This window comes from Arvicola amphibius, chromosome 6 (genome assembly GCF_903992535.2).
Source record: "Arvicola amphibius chromosome 6, mArvAmp1.2, whole genome shotgun sequence".
Classification (NCBI taxonomy): Eukaryota; Metazoa; Chordata; class Mammalia; order Rodentia; family Cricetidae; genus Arvicola; species Arvicola amphibius.
Window position 1 is genome coordinate 30260365 of NC_052052.2, and position 8121 is coordinate 30268485.

Below are 8121 nucleotides of genomic sequence, written 5' to 3' on the forward strand. Positions count from 1 at the left end.
CTTATACCACCTAGGACTACCTGCTCAGGGGTGGCACTTCCCATAGTCTGTTGGGCCCTCCCATATCAATCATCACTCGAGAAAATGCACCACAGGCTTGCTCACCGGTCAGTCTGGTGGGAGCATTTTCCCAACTGAGGCTCCCTCTTCCCAAATGATTCTCTCTAAATTGTGTCAAGCTGACATAAGCATGGTGTAAAGCAACTCTAATAAAATAGTCTAAGAAAGTACCTGGGAATATTGCTATAATAAGCCAAGCAGCAAAAACCATTGTAGATAAAATATGTATATATGCTTTTATATTTAAAAGTGACTAATATTTATAATAAACATGGAGGGTAAAATAATACAGCAGACTTTATAGGATCAAAAATTAAGAAAATGAATTTATGGTGACTTTCAGGAGAACCACTATGAGGTTCAATAATACACACCAAGTTTTTAGGAAGAGGTCAAAAGAGGCAATGAGTCACTCTAGACAAAGTGTGGAGTGCAGTAAGGCCTGGTTATGAGGAGGCATTCTGACACTTCCTAGCTGTTCAAAATTGGGTATATCATTTCCTCTATCTGCACTCTGTTCTTTATCAGAAAATGCTGTTGACAACGTCTGGCATCCCACTGACAGGATTAATACACACTTTAAATTTAAAAACATGTACACAACATCATCTGTCAATATTTTACAGTTATAGTCATCTGTCCTTCCCTACCTTCCTTCCTACTGTGACCAGCAGAACCCCTGTTACTCCTAGGCAGAATTGAACACTAACTGCTCTGAAGTAGATATTAATTTGCTAGTGCTGTTGTAACAAATGCCGAAAACAAGGTGGCTTACTGACTGAGGGAGATAAGGCTGACAGCTCTTGTGATGCCGATATGGGTAGCTAAACACAGGCTAACTCTCAGAAGAAATATCAGATTGCAGAAGGGTTTGAGTTCTGAGTATGCAGGTGTACTTGGAAACCAAGTGAGCAGTTGCTTGTTAGGAGAATGTGGTGCAGGGCAGGCAAGGGAAGAAATGTTCTCACTCAAATACTGCATGCAGTGATGTAGTCAGCACGACACCCAAACACTGAAGGGAACTGGAACCCAAGGAGAACAGAAGATGTTTACGGAAGAGGGGGATGACGAAAGAAAAGTAAGCTGGAGCCTACTGCTTTAATGCCTTTGCCCCTTCACTGTGGTGACCGGGACAAATTCCTAAACCTTTAAATGTGTCTTTTATTTTTGAAGTAAGAAGACCAATTATGTCATTGATGTAAGCAGCAATAATTAATATATACACAAATGTAACATATGACAGTCCTACAGAGCTTCAGACACTGTATAGAACTTCTTCATATAGGTTATGAAAAAAACTTAAAACTAACAGAAATCTTAAGATGCTATAGCACCTACTAAGTACTCTGTTATCCTCATTTTCAGATAAGGAAACTGAACCTTATTAAGTTAAGCTACAGTGAAACATAAAGGTGGAAGGCCTGCAAGATGGCTCAGCATGTAAGGGTTCTTGCTGCCAAGACTAATGACATGAGTTCAAATCCCAGGACCTCTGACCTTCAGGGGTGCACTCACACACACACACACACACACACACACACACACACAGAGAGGGGGGGGGAGGGAAAAGGAGAGAAGAGGGAGAGAGACCTGAAATAAAATGTAAATAAAGAGTAAAGGTGAGAAAGTTTATATTCCCAGTGTATATAACTTATGTTTATAAAGGATAAACATTTTACAAGATTTATTTCACTGATAAGATGTGTGTGTGTGTGTGTGTGTGTGTGTGTGTGTGAAGTCAGACAAGAGAAAGAGGTTAACAACTAGAAAAAACAAGCCTCAGAGATTTAGTTTAGTAAACAGGAGATGCAGGAAAACACATATACAGTTTAAAGCAACCTTGTTGGAAGGATATGAGACAAATACCCCTTCTAAGCAGTTGACCACAGGTTGAGATTAAGAAGAGGCATTACAGAGGTCAGAAACTTGAAAAGAGTATTTTTACACACAACATCACAGAATATAGGGCAAAAAATATGTATATAGCAAAAGCCCAATGGCAGCAATCAATTTAACAGTGTGGTTTGTCTCATGCTCAGTAAAATTGATACAATGAAAGAGGTTAGTTTAAGTCAACAAGTTTATGACTTCAGCCAGACAGGGCCAGAAAAATGAGGCATGGTACTAGAGGGTAACGGCAAGAGAGTGAATAAAAAAGGCATATGAAGCAACACTGAACTGGAAAGGGAAGGGAATGAAAAGAACAAGGGCCAGATCTAGTGAGAATAACCAAAGGCCAGGTAGGCAGAAATTCTGCAGAAAACTGTCCACCTTCACTTATCATTTCAGAGGTGGGCTGGCTCTAGGTGAGATAAGATGACACAGGGAAATGAATTAGGTATAGAGATGATCTCCTGAGTAGAAGAAAACAGTTTTAGAGGAAAAAAATCATCCATATGAACACTGAAGTCACTCAGAATGAGGAGAGTAACAGAGATTGTAGGAGACAGTGTGCTCCAGGTCCTAAACGATGAAGAAGATCTAACAAGGGCAATATAATACCTATTCTAGAAAACCATGGGCATTTCAACAAGAAAGAAAAGACACGGTCTGGAAACAGTGGAGGCAGAAAAATTAGGTATCTGTGACTCTCCCACTGAGATGTTTGTAGGAGAAAGCACTGTATTTAAAAGGGTTACAGAACAATTAATACCCCCGCCAGGATTCCAGGGTGCATACACACCACCACCAGCAAAATGGTTAACAATACAGGAAACAGTAGTTTAGGAGAACAAGAAGAGAATACGGCTTAGGAGAGAAAGGAAGTCAGGCCAGACAAGAATAAGAATACCAAAGATGACAAATGAGTGAAGAAGCTGGGATACCAAGAATTGCTGGATTTATCCAACCATGAAGTTATCAGAACAATTAACTCTAGAAAGTCCTTGATAGCTTGAGTTAGCACTAAGCTTTGACCAAGGTATCAACCACAGATGAGGAAAGAGGGACCCGACACTTCAGTGCATTATGTGACCAATGACTACCTGCTCTACACGAACTCATAGTTCAACCTTAGCATTATACCTTCCCTCACTTTATAAAGAGGCTGAGTACCTGAGAATCAAAGTAACCTGCATCTATGCAGTTAATATTTAGCAACACTGAGAGATCTGAGCTTTGTTTTAATTCTAAATCAGTACAGTGGGAAAGAGAATCTTTCGTCAATAAAAATCCAGAGTTTGACTGAGCCTATCTATCAAACAAGGTCATTACAAGGACTAAACTACAGCTTCAAAACAAACCACAATAGTTACTTTGCTAACCTAAAATCTGCCTACACAGAAACTTATTTTCAGATGTGGAATTTATTTACTTCAGACAAAAATCTGAACTTCTAAATTAATATCTATAAATGAACACATAGTAAACTGAGGTAGGTAGAGAGAATGAACAACCCATTGATCACTAATATGTCTAGAAGCAATTCTTTCACAGACCAAATCCATCACTTTAATCTCATTATTGACTTAAATACCATATTCAAATTTGTGTCAAAGCTAATAATTTTAAACAAAATACTCTATATTTGAAATACTGGGTAGCTAGACATAATTATTATTTAATCTACTGAAATTTGATCTTTAGGATCCAAAGAAAATTATTTTGAATGTGAAGATTAAACTTGTTTTCAAGTACTGAAAAATGATTGTTCTCTCCTCTGAACTGCTATACTACTCTACTTTTACCTCCCTAGGGTAAAAGAATATTTACTGTATTCTGTCTAGTAATTTTGGTTAAGTGTGGAAGGAAAAGCTTTATTTCTGTAAGCAGAATATAAGCCTATTAAAAGTAAGGATAAGAAAATTAGCATTTATTTCACATCCATGAAGAGCCAATTTCTTTTCTAGTGACTGTTTTTCATGCAAACGTTGTGAAACTATGAAATAGTATTTATTTATTTATTCTATAGCTCAGGGTATGTTACAGCCATAAGGCTAGAAACGGAGCCTAAATTTGAATCCTGGTCTTTCTAAAGCCAAAGTCTAGGCATTTTCTACTAAACTCCCCCGAAACCATAGATTAATTTCACTGCTTAATCTAATTTTTTCTTACTCACCCAACCAATCATCTGAGAAAAAAAAAACCTGTCACTATATATGGGCAGAAAGGATTCAATACAGGGCATCTGCCCTTATTTTCAAGACTTAAAACAGTCTCTTCAGTGCAAATAACAATTGATGTGAGTCCTGAATGAAAATGAAGAGATCAGAACCCTGCCAGTAAGAAGGAAAAAGTAAAAAAAAACAAAAAAAAAAAACAAAAAACAAAAACCATTACTTACCCACTCCTGTGTTTAAAAACTCCTTTGAGGGTTGTACCATCTGGCCATACCGCTTTCTGCCTCACGGCTTCACGTGTCATCTACTACCTCAATTAAATCTTTATCCTTATTGCACCTGGGTCAGTTTTTCTCTTCCTCATCCCATCATCCTAAATCACTTTGCTACACACACACACACACACACACACACACAATGCATTCAATATATACTAGCCTCACAGCTCGTCACACTCCACTTCCCTTTGCTTCTGTTGTATTTTAGTTACACCCCTCTTGTGTGTGCGTGCATGCACACACACACACCCCTACCTTGCTGTCATCTAGAACAGTTCCATACTCCCTATCAGACAACTCTTTTATTATTAATAATAAAGCAATAGTTCACTTTCTGACTTCAAACTCTTTTCTTCCACATTGTATTTGTTCCCTGTTCTACCTCAAGAAATTGCTAAATCTAAAAATAAGTAAATAAACTTAAATTTAAAAATTCTCATCTTCAAATGTTTCCTGTTTCAGTTAATCATTCCCTCATAGATGTAAGATCTCATAGGTTTTCTCAAATTTCTTTCTTTTCATCTCTATTTTTAATGTTACTTCAACTATGTCTAGATTTTTCTGTAAGTCTTTCAATGATTAAAAACATCACCCACTAAATTAATTTCACAATGTTTATGTATATAAGGTCCACGACATGGCTTCTGCCTGGCTGAAGCCTCATAATTTACTGTTTTATCTTTACTCTTATTAGCAGTCATAAAATCCTGTGGCTTTTGTGCTGATCTCTCCTTTTCTCACACTTTTCCTTTACTTATGCATATTCTACTCCTCTTGGCCCCCTTATCACAGAGCCTGGACTCACCCCTCCCCAAAACCTTTCCTCAAAGCCTGGCTAGCTCAAGAGCCCTCACTGTCAGGTAACCAGAGAATTTTATACACAGTTCTTAACCTTTATTGAGATAACCTAAGTAAGCAATGTCTAAGTAAGAAATGTCTCTTATCTCTGTGTAGTCAGCTTAGCACCACACTTATAACACCATGCCTGACACAGGGTTGTATATAAGTATAAAAGTTAGAATACGACAAGTTTAAATTTCATTGTAACAGTCAACCCAGTGTTTTCTGTTTTTTGAATTCTTACACAGGAGGGTTCAGAGACTTCTGTATCTACGTAGTTCTTTAGAGAATGGTGCCACACAAACTTTTTTTTTTACTAATTTACTCAAAAGTGAAACAGCATTTGTACAAACATTCCTGAAATTAACCCTGGCATATGCATGGGGCTGGAAAGCCAGCTCAGTGATTAGGATTATGTAGCTCTCTTCCAAAGGACCCAAGCTCAGCTCCTGGCATCCACCTGTCAGTCATCTTACAGCTGCCTGCAACTAACTCCAGCTGTAGGGCACTCTGAGTCCTTTGGCCTTTTTCGGGAACTGCACTCATGTGCGTGCACCTGGGTGCACACACACACACAACTAAAAATAAATCTATTTAAAAATTTTGACATCTCTGCTACAAGCTTTAAAGCCACTAACCAAGTTAAGAAACAAAGACAAGAGCAATGATAAAGGCAGTTCTGACTGCTTGCCATAGTTAAAAAAAAAAAAACAGTGAAACTTTGCTTTAGAGCTAGAACAAGGTCCAAGACACAAAAACATTTTATCTACAAGGCCATCACGCCTCTAATGGGCTTAAGAAATTACTCATTTGCAGGGCTGCTTAGGCAAGTGCTTAAGAAATTGATAAAGGATCCTTTTTAAGTACTTTAACCCTATGTACCACCAAGGCTAAGTGACTTTAAAAAAAATGCTTTAAAATGAGCAACAAAAAGTGTTGTTTTTCACAGCAAATTGGGGCCTTCTGTTGGCAGAAAAAGCACACAGTTCATTGTAATAAGGCAGTTCTCTCTCCAAGCAAATATTAAATTGCAGTTTGGCACCAAACTAGGTCTCAATCCTTTCTAGAGCAAAAATAATAAGCTCTTTTATTTGCATGATATATTACACTGTAAAATCTTTTGATATACATTAGCTCACTTGATGAAGTGTTCACAGATTTTTTTTTTTTTTAAAGGAAGAGAAACCACAAAACAGGATGAGAATCTCTTCTAGCTTGGGTGAACACGTGCTACTAGACAGCTTTCCCTCATCCCCACCCTCTTAAGATTAACACAGCACAGAAATGAGGAAGGGAGAGTCTAAGAAGGTCAGTCCTTGAGGGTCAAAGAACTTCCTTCAGAAACGACGGAGTTTGATCCCTCGTCTCACAAAAAGATCTTTAATGAGGGCGACGTGGGCAAACTAGAGCTCATCAAAGAGTAACGGAGTAAGAGAAACGACTAAAAGAATTGGGAGTTAGCCAAAACAAGACTCCGGGGACAAGGTAACTATCTTCACAGCTGCCCACAGGGGAAACGAAGAAAAGAGACGGGAGACAGCCGTTTCTTTCCACCTCTAACCAAATCCATCCAGGGCCAGACTAAGTTTCCTTGGAACGGTATTAGGACAGAGAGCCCTCCTAATAGGTTCGCCAAATTAATGAGGTTTTATTTGGGATTTTAAAAGATAACTTCCGTTCCGAATAGGCGGAGAGTGGAAGATCCTGGATGACTCTCGGTTCTCTTCGCGTCTGGGATGTTAAGGTGGTTCACCCAATTGCCTGGGAACCCCTTTCCCTGCTGTGCTCCCCGGTGGTCCGCCGCCGTCCCCCACCCCCACCCCGCACCCGTCTGAGGTTCGAAACCTGCTGCAGCGGCCGGGTGCTAGCCAGGCACGAGCAGGTGGCACACGCTGAGATCTTCCCGCCCCGGGACGCTGGCAGACAGACCGCTCCAAGCCTCTGCACCCTCGACCCCCCGTCCTCCGCTGCCGGGACCCCGGCGACTCCCCCGCGACGCGTCCCACCAGCCCGAAAGAGCCTCGCACCGGGCCCGAGCCAGGCTTCCCGGTTCCGCCCCAGCCCCGCTGTCCCCTCGGAAGGGGGCTCCGTGCCTGCTGCACTCGCGCGCCGCGCCCCCAGCCGACCCCGGCGAGTCAGGCCGCCGCCGGACACTGGGCCCGAGCGGATGGCGCGCAGGCCGCCGGGGCTCGGGCCGGGCTGACACAGCCACCCGAGGGCCGCGGGGTCACCGGGCGGGGGCTCACTCTGGCCGGGCGCCGTTGGCGGCTCCTCCGGGCACGGGCTCGGCTGGCGGCGGCTCCCAGGCGCTTACCTGAGGGCGACCGCGGCGCGGGGCGCGGGGGCGCGGGCGTCTCACTCCCTTCCAGCCGCCATGTTTCCGCTGCGCAGGGAGCGAGCGAGGACGCCGGCAGGGGCGGGCGGCGGCTCAGGAAAGCGGCGCGGCTGTGGCGGCGGCGGGTGGCGAGCCGCGAACGGCGGGGGGCTCCACCGAGGCGGCGGCGGCGGCGGCGGCCGAGGGGCGGGGGCGAGAGCTGCGCAGCCCCGCCCGCCAGAGACTCCTGCCGCGAGGTGGCGCGCGCCGGGGCCGTTGGGCTCGCGCGCGCGGGGCGGCGGGAAGGAGCGACCCCGCTCGCGCCTGGCGCCTCCCGCCGCGCGTCCCGCGCCCGCCGGCCCTAAGCGCCTGGACCCGCTGTATCGCTCCCGTCTCCCAGACCAGGGACGTCCTCTGAAGGCCTGGGTTCGAATCCCGTCGGCCCTCAGCTCCCCACCCAGCCGGAGGCCGACTGTGGGGTGACCTTACAGAGAGTTCCTTCGCACCTTCTCCCGACGCGCCGGCGGGAAAAGGTTGGCGTAAGGAGAAAATGAGTGCACCCCGAGAAGGT

At 43.7% G+C, this 8121-nt stretch overlaps 1 protein-coding gene across 3 annotated transcripts in view; it reads right to left on the reverse strand.

Moving 5' to 3' along the window:
• Scmh1 (Scm polycomb group protein homolog 1) overlaps positions 1-7712 on the reverse strand; it is a 121324-nt gene extending 113612 nt beyond the window's left edge. For all 3 annotated transcript variants that reach the window (XM_038334514.1, XM_038334510.1, XM_038334511.1), the window contains exon 1: positions 7551-7712. The gene's annotated coding sequence lies outside the window, so the exon portion shown is untranslated. The remainder of the gene's footprint in view (positions 1-7550) is intronic.
• Between the last annotated feature and the right edge of the window lie 409 nt (positions 7713-8121).